The sequence below is a fragment of the Numenius arquata genome, chromosome 2 (assembly GCF_964106895.1).
Source record: "Numenius arquata chromosome 2, bNumArq3.hap1.1, whole genome shotgun sequence".
NCBI classification, from domain to species: Eukaryota; Metazoa; Chordata; class Aves; order Charadriiformes; family Scolopacidae; genus Numenius; species Numenius arquata.
The window spans coordinates 102,781,725-102,798,394 of record NC_133577.1 but is presented as its reverse complement, the minus strand read 5'-3'; the positions used below and the strand labels follow the sequence as shown (position 1 = coordinate 102,798,394).

The 16,670-nt window shown below is 36.7% G+C and overlaps 1 protein-coding gene across 1 annotated transcript in view; it reads left to right on the top strand.

Annotated features, from left to right (window-relative positions):
* The window catches only part of DOCK4 (dedicator of cytokinesis 4), a 163,669-nt gene that overhangs the window by 19,336 nt on the left and 127,663 nt on the right, over nt 1-16,670 (top strand). The window lies entirely within an intron of this gene.

Sequence of the window (16,670 nt, the reverse complement as noted above, 5' to 3'; positions counted from 1 at the left end):
TAATTTTAAAATATTCAGTAGTTATTGCTACTCCCAGCACATTTCTGGCCAAGAGAGGGAAGATGGAAATGAACAGTAGTTGAACCACGATGCCCTTAATAAATATGAGCACAGGAGGAGAACAGAGTTAGTGCAAGAGCCTTACAAGTTCTGCTTGAGGAGTATGCCAGGAAGATCGAACCACTGAATGCTTGTGCGCTGGTGATGGTAGATCACCCTCTGGTCAGAAGGCTCCCATTCATAATTCGCTGTGGGGTTTTGGCCACTGTATTCTTTTCTGATCTCCTTGCCATAGAAAGAGCATATTCTGGAGGCAGCAAATGTGCTTTAAGACTTGCAACTAGAGAACTGAAAGACTAGTCGTCAAAACAATAAACACTTGAGATAAGACAGATCACAAATGCACAAAAAGAAATATAAGCTACTGCTCTGAGCCTGTTAATAGGGTAAAAATTGTTACTCAAAATGTGTACAAAGTCATGACTGTGTAATAGTTATTGTCTTATATATGGCAAGAGGAATTTGAGGAACCATGTGGAATTTGGGCTGAATTTGACAAAATTTGTTTGCGCTTTGTAGTTGGCCAAGATAGCTAACCAGCGCTTTGAAGGAAGACTATACTGAGGAAATTGATTTTATTGGTAATGAAATCATATGTAAGCAACTATTGTTACAGTACTAGCTGCTAAATACTGACGCTTCGTTCTGGCCTGCACTTTGGACATTAGTCACCAAAACACAGTTTACCATCATTTCTGAGAATTAAACGTGCATCAGGGCTCATCTTTTGTGTTCGCTCCAGTGAATGGCACAGCAGGTGATAGATATAGGAGAGAGCTTCAGACCTTGACAGAAAACAATTAGGGTGTTATGGATTGCTGAAAACAAGGTTATGGCAGTAGTGGTGGTATGAAAGCAAATGGATTGGATTTCGTGTTCACATGAAAGCACAAATTCTAGAGCTGTTTGTCACATGCTTGCTGTGATCTGACCTTTAGTTATTGATCGCTGACTCCAGTGTCTGTTTGCAGCTGCTTTATTATGTGTTAACTTCCTCCTCCTGTTACTGCCAAACCTTGAAGAAGTGTGTTGCCATGAATCCAAAGTGCCTTCCAGGGCATGGGGCGAATGACAAGATGAACTTCGTGAAGATAGTTTGCAACCATCTGCAAAACAAACACACACAACCCCCACAACAAAAAAAACCCAGAACAAAAAACCCTCCCAAGAAACAAATAGAAACTTCTCAATGTGTTGAAAAAGCTGAAACCAAGAGTTTTCAAAAGAACAAATTAAATGTAAAGAATGCAATGAAAATAACAGATGAAACTTGTTAATAGTACAGATATATTTATGGAACTACACCTGATAATTTATTTCCTGAAACAAAGATCTTAAATAGAAGTATATGAATATGCATGACTTAAAATGTATTTCTTCAATTCATTGCTTATGGTGTTAGAATTTTGGGGGTTTGTTTGTTTGGACTTTGTTGCTTTTTACCACAAGTTTCAGTTTTGCAAGCGCTGTGTGTGTACCAAGCTTTCCTCAGGTGGGTAATCCTACTTGTTTTAATGAAACCGTTTGAATGCATGATGTTAAGTAAGAGCTGACAGGTAAAATTCCTCCAAAAAATGTGGCTTTATGTGGATTATAATATAATGTTCATTGTCTAAATTGACATAAAGCAAGGGATCTCTGTATCCTCTTAAATAAAGAGTTCATTTGGAGAGACTAAAAATAGCAGAATAGCAGAATTGAGTTTTAATGATAGAATTTCTTATTATAAGAATAACTGCTTATCGGGTACACCTGCAAACCTAAGATCTCTCTATATATCTATTTCATTTTTTGTAAGCTCAGGTTTATGCAACTGAAATAGCATCTTTAAAAGATTGTTTGAGATCTAGAAGAAACATTATCTGACTAATTTTTTAATTGATTGCATATCTTTTTCCACAGCTTTTTTTTTTTTTTTTTTGGTGTTGTTTTATGTTATCTGTTTCATACATTCAGCTGTTTGAACACAAAACATTTATTCAAGAATCATGGTTAAACTGAATTGCAATTGTAGAGACTGAGTTGGGGCAAGTATCTACAAAAAGGAATAGTAAGTTTTAGGAAGCTTGAGTACAGCGGCTCCCTTCCTAGTACAGCTCCAGACTAGTGGAAGAAAAAGCAGCCTCTGAGCAGGATGCTCTGATCCAAGATGGTTAGCAATGTTCAGAAAGAAATACAACTTGTTCCAGCTCACAGCTCACCTGGCTGCTTCATGTTACTGGCCTTCAAGGAACCACAGCATATAAGTGATATTTTCTGACATTTTTCTTAGTGAGATCATTTGTAATGTATTAGCATAAATCTATCTGTATCTTGCTGCAGAGTTTATGCAGGATGTTTTCTTTAAATTTTTAGTATATATACATTACTGATAAGAGGATGTCATTTTTACTAACATGCATAAACTGATTTGATTTTGCGGTAGTGACTTTGCAAATTTGCAATTATTGATTTTTCTGATCAACTGTAGTGTGAAATAGTTTGAAAGGGTTTGATTTTTCTCTTCCTTTATTTTGAAAATACCTGAGTTATTTATAATGTGGATAGCATGTTAGCATCTAGAAAAGTTTGTGCTTTGAAAAAGAAGGAATAAAGAAGATGCCTGGTAACATAGGGAAGGTAGGATTTAATAGTTGAGCTTTATATTAATGTGCAACAATAAGGTTGTCCTTAGGCCATTGTAAAGTTTTCTCAGGCAACATTAATAACTGATCAGACTTAGGATATAGTCATTGAATAATGAAAGGTAATGAAACTTCTTGTTGTTGTTATAGTTATACATTCTTTACCAAAAAAGCATGCCATAGCAACTGAGACAAACCAAGTTATAAGCATAAAGCACAGTGTGTTAACAGTTCTTGCATTTGACTTAGTGGGACAGGAATTGATTGTCTGCTAAGAAAGTATAACATCATTACATTCTAACAACAAATTAGAAGAATACAGGTGTATAGAGTAGAAAGAAATTTAGATATCAAATTGAAAACTATGATCCTGAATGTCAGCACACAACTTTTCTCTAATTCTCCTGACCCGTGTGTTTTGCCACAGGAACTAATTTCAGTAAGTATTCTTATCAGGGCTGGATTCTAACACGAAGTAATGTTAGCCACTATTTGTCTTTGTCAAGACAAACAGAGGAGGAAAAGAAGAATAGTAATAACTGTAATTCCCTTTACACTTCACACAATATCGTAATGACAGTTGCTGCAGCTTAACAGAAAGTCCAGACTCCCTGGAAGACAGGAAATGTAAGTTTGAATATTCAAAGCAGAGCAAGAAACTGAGCATGAGTCTTTGTTTTCTTAAAAAAACCCCAACCTATTAATATAAATCCGTTCCCCTACACTGAACTCTTGTTCCTCTTTATTTAAAAAAAATAAAATATCCAGAGTGGCCACTGCATACGTTATATTTAAATTTAGCATTTGCTTCTCTTTATCACCTTTTCTTTCTTTGATTAGTTGTGCTTCATTAGAAAAGAATCAGTTCTGAAAGAACATGCAAGTATACCTTCAGGGCCGGGGGACATACCATCAGGCCCTGGAATCTAAGTAGATGGAGGTATCTTTCTGTAGTTACATGTAACATGCCAAGATTAAGACATGCCAGTGCTTAACATTTCCTTTTTATTTAATTTTAGAAGGTTTCATGAAGAATAAATGGACCTTAGGGTTGGAATCGGGCTACAAAAACATCTAAACTTAAAATCTTTCTGTGAATTGCATCTTTAGGCTCCTATTACAGTCTACAGAGATGTAGTTATAGTCAGTGAAACCTAGAAAGTGATTCAGAGGATGACATGTCTGCGTCTTCTTGGGGGCATGTTGGCTAGCTCTTTAGGATCCATAGACTGTATTGATTAAAGAACTGCTCAGGATACCTGGAAGTAATTTTGAGCGGAATTCATCCTATTTCTTTACTGTTTTCTATTTCACTACTTTGTTTCTCAATAAAGCTTGAGTCTTCCAAGTTCAGAATGCTGAATTCATAAAGGATGTAGATACTCAATATTAGTTATCTGACTTCTTGACATCAGCACCTCAGAGTAGGGTCTATAAGGAAAAGCACTCTGAATTTGCTTTTAAAATATTTGCAAAGAATTCAGAGTAGATGGTTCAAAAATAAGTGATATATGTATTTAAAAATTTAGTACTGTTGCTTCAGTATATATTGAAATTCTTTTGTTAATAAAGAAAGCATGGTCTGTGTGTCTCTTGTCATTATGTTGTGGTAGGCAATGCACATGTTTAAGGAATATTCTTCTAATTCAACATACAAATTTGTGCTCTCATTGTGTGACCTGCCAGTGCATTTCTAGAATAGCACCTTTTAAAATAAGTAAGAGATGGGAATTAAAGCCATTAAACCATTATTGTGGTTTTTATAATGTGTCCTGGTATTCCTTTAGTGCTTTGAATAAAAGGAAAATTAGGTAAATTTATAACTACATTATTCTCAATTAAATAATTTTTCATCTTAACAGCATGGATAGATGCTCATAATTCTCCCAACATGTGCTAAGAATTAAATAATTCTTGAAGTGAGATGTGAGAAACTGCATGTAGAAATGAGTTAGTGACTTGCCCAGAGAAGAAATCTGATGTCAGATAGTGACGCAAAAATCAGTGTGATGCTTGGGCTTCTTTTTGATCTTCGGACTTCCAAACTAAAGATTTCTCTAGATTGGTAGCAGCTGTGATGCAGCACTTGCACCTAACCTAGTGTGATCAGAGCCCATTTTGGGCAAAAGGGATTTTTCCTGTCAATTTTAGTAAGCTAGAGAGAAATGTTGTTTTTTGATCACTTGGCATTTGTTTGGGACAGTACGGGACTGTACTTCTTTGCCAGGCTCTTTTTGTTGGTGGAAATTGCTGTTAAAAATAACTTTTTCTAATTGTGTTGGCATCCACAATAACATCACTTCTATTGTATATAAGGTAGATGTAATAATAAAATACAGATTTATTTATTACTTTATTATTGTTGTTAATAAACAGTAATAATTAATATTACTTTGCAGACTGTTTCTATACTGATATAATTGTCCAATGTGTGTCTTCACACTTTAAAAGACTCCTTTTGGACATGAATATTCTACTTCCTGTACGGAAGCAAGAAAACTGTACAAGTTTACTCTTAATAGTCGAGTACTTAGCTGAGTGATGACATGACACTTGATGCATTTAGACTACAGTTACAAGTCATTCCTTTTCTACTTAATTGGTACATACTAATTTCACTTGACTGTGTATGCATATGTATATATCCATATTTTCTAGCTAAACTAGCTGCTAGGAATAATTTTTGCTGTCACTTAAATTAACAATAAACAGCTGAAGTCAGCCCCTGATGATTCCTTAGAGTTTTCCCTGATGTGTTCCTGTATCTTGTTCCATTTGCCTTCCCTTCTTTCTGCTTTGCAGTTTTCTTTCCTAGAACAGTAACAACCCCTGAGTGGGAAAGGGCGGGTGTGTGAATGGCACTGCTTTAACGTGCTACAGCCGTATGGCTTGTCCCAGGAAAATTCTTTGATATACGCACTATGATGTCTTCTAACCTTACATTCCTCTTCTTCTTTTATTTCTGTTGAGGTCACAAGCCCTGTTTGTGTTTTGTTCTTTAAGAAAGTAAAAAGCTATCCTGATGACACTTTAATTTGCAGAAATAATTACACTATTAGAATCCTATTATACAGGCAAAATATTTAGCATACACAGTTGTAGAGTTGTTACTGTATCTGGAAAATGAAAAAGGTCCATGATCTTCTCTTGAGACTTTTTTCATCTTTCATATCAGTCCTGTTTCCTGTCCACTGCTGAGCTTCTACTGGCTACTTAGAGTTGTTCAACATCTTAGTCTCTTTCTAAAATATATTATCTTAAGCATACTCTTATCAAGATCTGTTGAGAGTCCAGACAGTAGTTAATTAGTGTTGTTAAGAAATGCTTTATAAAATCTGTTCCTTGAATCTGGCATGCTCAACAAATATTTGAATAAAGCAAAATCAGAAGGAATTATCAGTTTAGTACTGAGATTTGATGGTTTGTTTCTGTATCATCTAATTTGGTTATAACTAGATGAACAGTTTGAAAGTCTAAGGCTGCTGTATGCTTCGACAAGTGCTGCCAGCCTGTAGGAGTGGATTGTAGAGCAGGAGTTCATGCCGAGAACCCAATGTTAACATGTGTAAATGTTTTAAGGATTTTACTTTAGGCTAACTCTGTGGTTGTGGGGACAGAGTGGCAAAAGCATATGTTCCAGTTTAGATTTATGCAGAAGAAATCCAGTTCAACAGCTTAGATTGTTCTGGGTTGTGAATCAAAATGTGCTATGTGGAGACGATCAGAAGATTTTCTTCAAAAGTGAACACCTGATTCAAACTAACCCGATCATATAGATCATAAAATAGCGCATTTAAAATACTGTATGGAAGAAGAATATTACAGGATCATAGTTTGAATGGGAGAAAATCATGTAAAACAGGGAGTAACTCAGCCGTACTTCAGTTTTTTTTTACTTTGGGAGTTAACTGATTTTTTTTTTTTTTTTTTTTAGCCATTACAATCACATTACAAAAGAAATTTCAGAGTTAAAAGGGATTACAGAGACAGTTGATTTAATGGAAGATGCACTTACAAGAAAACAACTAAGTTTAAACTTTAGGTTAAAGATAGGACATTGTTAAAGCTCCGAAGGGAGACTGGAAATGTGTGTTTTCAACAGTTCAGTGGGGTGCAATGATCCTGTATTAGCTGCTTTATACATCTATTGTACTATTTGGACTTTCATGAGATTTTTGAAGTTTTTTGAGATTTTTCTACTCCTAAGAAATTATCAGTAGCTTCTGTTCTGTAAAGTTGGAATATGAAGATGCTTAGATTCCCAACATTTAGAGTACTGAAGAGTATGGTGATGATTGTTTGCTTTGGGGATATCTTCTCTTACCAGCACAAAAGTTAATGAAATGAACCTCTTTTCCTGTAGTTAGATCACGCTTACAAAGTCAATAGTATGTACTTCAACAGATTACAGAGTTACCAGTGTTGTAGTGGCAGATTTTTTGAGAAATAAAGGACATCTGATGATAGTACATACTTTTTCCCTACATGCACTCATATCATTTACTGAATACAGCAGTTTGTTGGAACAGTGATGACCTTAGTGTAGCCAGAGGGCCATTTACACTGGAGCTTTAAGAATACCAATTTTTTAATCAAAAATATATTGATTTTTTTTTTTTATCAGATCCTGGAAAGATGTCACTTATCAGCTTTTAATAGAATCAATGTAACAAGTTGCAAGGGACAAGGTAACAAGTTTGCTGTTTTCCAGGCAATGTGCATTATTCACTGAGACTCTGTTAACTTTATTTTTGCCACAAGAATATTCTGCTGTGACAAAAAAAAAAACAAAAAAAAAACCAAAAAACAAAAAACAAAAAACCAAACCAAAACCAAAATAACAAAATTCCAAGGAAAATATTTACCAGATGACTGTGTTCAAAAAATCAAATATTGCAATGTACACTGAAATACCTACCTTTTCCAGTGTAGATACTCTGAGACCGTATATATATTTGTAGCACATTGCTATCCTGAGATCTTGCCTGGCTTTTTTTTAAAAGAATTTTGAAGACACCAGCAACTCTCATCTGGGCGGTGTATTATGAAACAGGAATGGAGGGTATTAAGCCTGCTGCCCACATTTGTTCAATTCAGACTGCGGACCCTGTTCTTGGCATTGATGAGTATGCATAAGAATGCTGTATCATCTCCTGCCCAAAGTCCCAGTTGCTTTGCTGACCTTTACATTTATGTCGTTTGTGCCTCTGTGTTATGCCAACATACTGCTGTAGAAATTTTTTTCTGAAAACTGCAGTGTGACACACAGTTCTTGTGTAGCAGTGTCTAAACCATTTTCTTAATATTTTAATTTTTTTCCAAATAAGATTGGTATTAATAGGACAATTTTAAGGCAACACTTCAGAAAGATGGAGTGCAGTAAGATTTTTTTTCTTTGATATATACTTTGTGTCTGTGTCAATATGATATGAACGTCTTATCACAAATGATTGATGCCTCTGGCCCCATCTGTGTGAGGAGCAGAGATAAGTTGGGATGCTAATCCTCCTGTTCCTCTCACCTTGAACAACCTTGTTTGTAACTATCATGTTGCCCTCAAATGAGCACAGATTCTTAAGCAGCACAAAGAGTAATACGCTGCTTATACAAGGGCGATGAAAGCGAACTGCATTTTGTATTTTGTGAGCTTTTGATTATATGCTTAATGATTGTGTAGACTCCAGAACATATCAAAGAATAAGATGATTACCCTTACTTTTTTGTAGTCTTACCCTCACCTTTTTAGTGACATTGATACACATCATCAATCTTTTTATGCCTTTCTTATTTCAGTTCTGCTATTACTTTAAATCAGTTAAATCATTTGCTGAAAGCTGAACTCCATGTTTTGTTTGTCAAAAAATTTATTGCTTTGTGTTCCAATTTATTTTTTGATATTTTTTTTTTTCAGAAAAAAGCCATAATGTCAGGTTTTCTCCCTTTAAGAAACAATTATTCCCCTCCCTCCTTATTCTATGAAAATCTTAAAGGATTTTGATATAGTAAGAAAATGTTTAAAGGCATTTTTTTGCAACCTCAATCAACATCTTCAAACCTGAGATTTGCTCTGTTCGAGCACAGCTCAAAGAACTGGACTTTTAACCATCCCTCTAAAAAAGATTACGCAACTGCCTATTGTTAACAGTCAAAACAACAGCAAGGAAGGGCTTGGATACCTCTTGATTCAAGCTGATAATATATTTCCATTACCCAGAAGGCTCACTATTGAGAACCTGAGATGTCTTTCTTCTTTACAGGCTGAGAAGAATATCCCTGTGGCCTCTCTTGAGCAAGAGCTCAAAAACTCAATATTGCTTTAAGCAATTTGATTTTCAATATCTAGTTTATTTTGGATCAGTGCTCCAGACATTAGCACTCTAAATGCAGGAGACTTGAACAGTTAAATTCTTTGTTGCTTCTAAACAATATTAAACACTAGACCACAAAGGAGATGGAGAACATATTTGTGAAGCTGTAGAGTATGTACTCTAGGCTGTGGAAGTTATTAAAAAAGTACACGAGAAGAATCCTTTATGGATATCCCTCTGGCAAATGAAGAATATGTTGCATATTGTTGTGAGAAACAGTTCATTAATTATAGTCATTTGGAACTTCAGGGCAAGTAAAGACAAGTGGTAAAATGTTGTAGGATGGTAGTTATTAACTCATAGAGGTGAAAGCTGGAGAAGAATGCGTAAAGAACGATATTACTGTAAAGACCCAAATGACTCAGCCGTCTACCTGTGCTGCCTTTATGTGGTACTTAGACATAATCACAAAATGTTTGAGGTTGGAAAGGAACTTCAGAAGTCATCTGATCTAACCCCCCAAGGGCTGGTTGCCCAGGAGCATGTCCAGATGGCTTTTAAATGTCTCCAAGGATGGAGACTCCACAATCTCCTTGGGCAACCTGTGCCTCCTTGGGCCACCTGTGAGACACCCTCACAGTAAAGAAGTTGTTTCCTGATGCTCAGAAGGAACATCCTGTGCTTCAGTTTGTGTCCATTGCCTCTTGTCTTGTCACTGGGCACCATCCGTCTTCTTTGCACCCCCCCTTCAGGTATTTATATATATTAATAAGATCCCCTTGGAGCATTCTCTTCTCCAGGCTAAACAGTCCCTGCTCTCTCAGCCTATCCTTCCAGTCCCTTAATCATCTTCATGGCCCTTCTTGGACTCTCTCCAGTATGTTCATGTCTGTCTTATACTGGGGAGCCTGGAATGGGACACAGTACTCCAGGTGTGGCATCACCACCACTGAGTAGAGGGGAGAAGGATCACCTCCCTCACCCTGCTGGGAATAATTTGTCTAATGCAGCCCAGGATACCATTGGCCTCCTTTGCCACAATGACACATTGTTGGCTCATATTCAATTTGGTGTCCACCAGGACCTCAAGACCTTTTCTGCCAAGCTTCTTTCCACCTAGGTAGCCCCAGTGTGTACTGGTGCATGGGATTGTTCCTCTCCAGGTGTAGGACTTTGCACTTCTCCTGGCTGAACCTCAGGAGGTTCCTGTCAGCCCATTTCTCCAGCCTGCTGAGATCCCTCTAGATGGCAACCCAACCCTCTGGTGTATCAGGCACTCCTCCCAGTTTTATATCATCACCAAACTTTCTGATAAACATTGTGCCCCATCATCCACATCATTAATGAAGACATTAAACAGGACTGGACCCAGTACTGACCCCTGGGGTACACCACTAGTTACAGACTTCGTGCCACTGATCACCACCATCTGGGCCCAACCATTCAGCCAGTTTTCAAGCCACCTTGCTGTCTGCTCATCCAGCCCCTACATCAACAGCTTCTCTTGGAGGATCTTGCAGGAGATATTATCAAAGATCTTACTGAGGTCCAGGTAGGCACTATCCACTGCTCTCCCCTCATCCACCAGGCTAAACATTTCATCGTAAAAGTTTATCCAGTTGGTCAAGAAGTTTCAGTTCAGAACCACCTGCTAATTAATTTCAACTTCTTAATGGTTCTTTTCATAGCATGCTTATCATGCAAGTGTTTCATGCTAGAAATGTTATTTTGGACTTTTTTTGTTGTATACAATGTGTGCATCTATTGTTCATTTCCATGTTCTTTCCAGACATTTGATTCTTTATTTTATTCTAACATCAAAAAGAGAACAAATTATATTTGGGAAATGGTTGGGAGGGGACTTTAAAACCAGATTTGGAAATCATTTTAGGTGGTGCAATTTATTTCAAATACAAAAGCTGGAGTGAGAGGGAGAAAGAATTTTTATATGTGTGCATACATACACGCCTATTAACTGATATTCAGATTTTCTGCTCCCATATGTACAATATCCGATTCTTTTGTGTTTGTGAATGTCATGGAAGTTCAGAGGCTTTATTTATAAATAACTGCGTAAAGAGATGATGCGTAATGAAAGTCAATATCAATCTGGGAAAAAAAGTGTCTGGTTTTTTCCAGTTGTTCAAGGATATATTTTTTAACTGTCTCTCAGAGTAAGTTACTTGATCCCAATAGCACAGAATTTCTGGGAGGTGTGAACACTGACTAGAGAGGCAGAGTTTGGACAGGGCTTTGTAGTAGTTTTTCAGCAACATAGGATTTTTGTAAAGAAAAAAATGTATGTACATGAAAGTGTGCTCAGTAAAATGCTATGTCTTATGCTACGCATAAGATTGTGCTCCTTAGAAAGTTTAAGCGATCATCACTCCACCTTTTCCCCTTAAAATACTATTTTTTTAAGTGCATAACCTTCACTTCATTAAGTTCCTTTGAAATTACTACTTGGATACCTCCACATTATCCATGGATGCTTTCTGTCTTGAAGTAGTCTTGGATCCTGACTTTTTCCATGCAAATGTGCCTACTACGCTGAGGGCAGGGATTTGAGCTAAAGGAGCTTGTGGGGTTTCTGGTAGAGGGAGCAACCCATGGGAACCAGAAGCAATGAAGTAGCTCAAGGCTAATTTTCCTTTATAGTATTTCCACAAAAGCATAATCTGCACTTTTACTGGATCACAGCGTAGGGTAGCTCAGTGTTATTTTCAATTTCCCGTGCAGTGTGCACAAAAATATCTCATCTTGCACACTATTAAATCTGTGCTACAGCGAATTACACAGAATCAATGCATATATATCTATACCTCATAGATACAGGAGAGATGAAGCATTTTGGCTTTTCTGGCTAGTAGACTCTTTGAGTCCTACATTCTAGTTTAGTAACTTATTACTCTCTTTTGTCCTTCCTCAGAAACAAGATGAAACATAAACCATCCTGGTTTTATTTACTTCCTGCTCATTCAGGAGGTAATCCTGATTTTAGCAGGAGGGTTAAAACACCTTGAAAGAAGCACAAAGGTCTCTTTGGCAAGAGAGCAGCCACTGCTCTATTAACAATCCTTTATGTGTTTGGAATAAAAATACCTCTTTAGAGGTGTAACTTGGTATGTACGTTTGTGGATGTGGCTCCTAATTTTTTTTTAAATTTTTGTGTCATCCTCTATGTTGATATATATACACACTGAATATATAAGCAGGCTTACTTATTTCATTATTGGCTTTATTTAAGACAAAGGACCTAGTAATTTGCCCTTGTTAACAAGAATGTATTTGGTACGATTGTAACTCAAAGTAAATACAGAGTTATAAAAAGCAGCTTAAAAGAGAAGCCTGAAGTTCCAGAAACTTCAAAAGCTTCCCTTCAGAAAACGTGCCTCATTTTTTCCAGGTATTGATTGTGAGCAGAAGGATTCCTACGTGCAGGTATATAGTCAGGACGTATATAGTAAGCCTTTTCTTGGCAGGAGTAACGAAGTAGTAAAAGTCATAGGACTTCTCCTCTGCTTGGATCCTAGACAAGATTGTGGAGTAGGAGTCATCAGAGGAGAATTAGCAAAAATGTTGTTGCTCGGTCCCAGTCAGACTGGAAATGTGAAGGATTTGCCTCACATGAATAATAGTTTTTACTTGAGAATACTTATTTGAACTGCCTGCTGTGGAGTTCCTGCATGTCAGAGGTAAGAGCACTTAAGTGCCAGCCCAGTCAGTCAGTGTGCCCTATTAAGTACACTTTCATTTGTTGTTTTACAAAGCAAAATGGTTTTAAAAGTAGAGTAAAAGACACACTTACTGTAACTAATATCCTGACCCATAAAGTACTCAACATATAATAACCAAACATTGGAACTTGAGCCTCGTGGGTGCACCATGAGTATTCAGGCTACTTACCTTACGGCATGAGGAGGTTTTTTTTATTTTTTATTTTTTCTTTCCCTGAGTCTGGTTTTGACCTGAAAACTGTTCTGGATTTAGAAACTCTTCACAGGAACATACTATGACCAATGAAAAATTTCAAAATCAGTGGGTTGGTATCTTACAAAGATTTCTATAGGTCGGTCCTCTGTCTCCCTTGTACCCATTAATATTTAAAATATTTTTTTGCTTTCAGATATCCATAGCAAAAGTATATTTTATTTATCCCTTGCAAGTAAGTAATTTTTTTGATAACTCAGTTTTACATACTCATCAACAGCAATAGTATAAGCAGATATGATTTATGTAGTGGGAAGAATGTGTATGAAAGGAATGTTTGGCACAGCTGTGTGCTCCAAATGTTTTGGCCTTGTGGTAGTTTCTGTAATAAATGTGTTTTCTACAGATTTATATTGCCCTTCATTGCCAGGTGATCAAAAGGCTTTGTCCTGGTTTTAAGACATTCTAGATGTTTTAATAATACTTCTTTTTACAAATCATTAATTTAATCTGTCTTTGTGCAATGCTGTGTAATTTGCTGTCATTAATGAGACATTTTTGATAAATTGTGCTTTAAATACCGACCGTTCTTGAATTGCAAGAGAATTTCATTTTACTTCAGGGTAGTGTTCCAAGCATTTTTTGAGGAGCTGGCATTTCAGCAAGCCCCATTTGCATTGGCCTGACTGCCCAGAGTGTCCGATTCAGCAGTTGTACGGGAACTGCTGCATGCGAATTTGCAGCAAAATAACTACATGTGTGGATAAGTAAAATGAGGTAGATATGGGAGGAATGAGTTTCTAAAAAAAGGCATGAGTGTAGTCTAGCAAGAAAATGATTTTGAAAGGGTTTGGGTTTGTATTTTATGGGGAGACAGAGCCTGTTTTTAATCATATCTTACATATTCCCTCAAGTCAACAAATACAGATGTGTTATTCCCAGGTGTGAGAGTGTGTTAGAAATTATTTGCATTTCATGATGTAGTTCAGTTCCTCACATGAATACCCATATTAAGTGAAACAAATGTACCTACCTACCTACTGTTTAAAAATTCTTTCTCAAATATTTTCTACTTGCTGTGGTTGGAATAAGGGTGCTGGCTTAGATAAATCTTTGATCTGATCTTGTGTAGACAGATGTTTTTTAAAGCAGACAAACTAACCCAAGCAAGAGGAACCTGTGGTATTGATTAGGTCTCTCATATGAATAACCTTATTATCATTTGTATTGTAAAAATGGAAAAGTAACAGGAGAAATAATTGGTTTTAATTGCAATGATGAAAGCACTGCAAGTTACATTCAGAAATGAATGCAGTGTTAGAATAGGGGCGTATGGGCACCAGCCATGACACATATGTGACAGATTTAGGTAATGATGAGATATATTCAACATTAGTGGTATTCTGGTAGTTTTGCAGATCATCTTATGGAGAACACGTTGCAGTCGCACTGGCGACCAGCAAAAGGCATCTCAGGGTCCGCACAAAAGAGTGCAGACTTGCCATTTGTAAACCCCCAGATGGGGATGAATACATAGGAGCCCAGGTGTCGTTGAAGGGAGAGAATTTTCTTAAATGCTTTTGTTTCCCTTCACTTTTACCAGTTCCTCCTGCTGTCTTCAAGTTTAATTTCCACCTTTGGGGAAAGATACAGCAAATCTGCTTGTATCCATGCTGTTACCTCAGTCAGTGACTAGGATAATAATCAGGACTGTAATTCAGCTTAAAGGATCTGTAGGTCTGTGCACTGATAATGCTGTGCTGCAGAATGTTTATCCATGGTGGCAGACTAAGCTCACTATTACTGAGAGCTCCAGTTTCTGGTGTATGTTGTTTCTTTAGTTGTAAATACCTGCTGATAGATTCCAGCATGCTTTTGGTCTTTTAAAACTGTATCATTGTCTTTTGGCTCCTGGTACCTCATGAAAAAGAATTCAAAATTACTGTTTCCTAAGTAACTTGTTACTCTTTGCAAGAAATGTGTAATGCCACCTCTCAGTTACAATACAGGTGCAAATATCTGAAATAATGTAGGGTGTGTTCATAAAAACTAATTTCTTAAGACTGCCTTCGGTTCGTAAAGAGACAGAAAAAGATGAGAGCAGGAGCTTGATATAACTACACATATTTGTTTTTCTTTCCCACCCACCTTGCCTTCCATCTCACTTTCTTCTTTCCCTTTTCCTTTTTCCCTCATTAGCTGTACAGCTAACCGAGGGAGACTGGGCTCCACACCATAAACCTAGTATTTTAAAGTGGTTTTCTTCTCCTTCTCCTATGTTGTCAGCATGGCTAGGAGACATGAAGATAAGCTTCAACGTAATATCATAATATCATTTAGTTTTAATTATTTTTGTTAGTGTTAATGCTTTGACCTTTATCTGAAATTGGCTGAAATCTTATTTTTATAGTACTCATTCTTCTTTTTCTCTCCCCTTTGCTCATTGCTACTTATTTTACAGTTAGAAATTTGGGTATGGTTTTCATAAGCGTTGAAATACAGGGACTGATTTACCGTGGAACAGCTTGTACTGCTAAGTCATGTTGGCACATTTATCATTACGTTATTCTCTGATTAGGAATATAGTTTTAAGGCTTTATTATCTTCCGTAACATATGACATGTTGTACCACATTTCTTTGCATTTCACCACTAAGTACGAGGACAACATTTTGCATCTGATCTTGGTTTTGTGAAGTCAATGAGCCTTTAGCTGTAAATGAAGTCAATTCAGATTCAAGTACTTAATGAATGTCCATTAACAGTGGAATGTGATAAACTTAAGATGGTGAATTATGTGGCAGCATTCTCTTATTGTCTTTCATTATTTGCTTTAGAAATCACTGTAACCTATATTTAAGTCAAGAGCATTTATAAAGATGTCTGAAAGTGAAGCTATACCAAGAGCTATGGCTACATGATGACATAGCTTTACCACAAGAATATGCCATGTGGTATAAATCTGGCTGGTTCTTTTTTTGATAGTGTGTTTATAAATCACAGAACAAGCAATCTGTCTAGACTGGTAACATGTGACTGGTAACGTTTTCCTGCTAATACTAAGGAAATAGGGGTCACTTACGAAAATAGAACAGTTTGTGGCTGTGTTTCTTTTAAATGCGTGCATTAAGCCTGCAGATTTGGAACACATTGTTACTTTGCTAATACACGGGAAGTTACAGTACAAAAATCCCTTGTTGACCTTCTTAAATTAATCTCTCCAGCATTAGTTATTTCCTTATTTTCAGTGGGAAGACAGCACAGTTTATTGTGTACAGCATGTTTAAATGGTGAGATTGGTGCTCATAAAAAATTAATTGCAGTGTAAACTAGAATCAAATTGTCTTAATACAAAGGAAAGGTATTTCTGCTTTGGGGTACTGCTGTGTGTATTTGCCGTATATATGTATGTGCAACTGTCTGCTGAGGAACTGCTGTGCTCTAAATACTAGCCCCAGATTTAACCCACTGGGGTTTTTGCTGCTGTTTGAAACCAAGCTTTCAGATCTTGGGAATTTTGTCTTATTTCATTTCAGGAAGGCTGTTTACTTTCCTCAACCGTTTCCTAACCTGTTTGTCTCTATGGAAATCCTTTGAAAAGGCATATAAATGCACATGGTCTCTGTACTTAGATATAACACTACCATTTTTTTCTTATAATCTTACAAGTCAAACTGCTTGCATTTGCTCCCCGGTAATGTTCAAAGATAACTGTTTTAATCCGAGCTGTAACTGGTACTGTGATATGT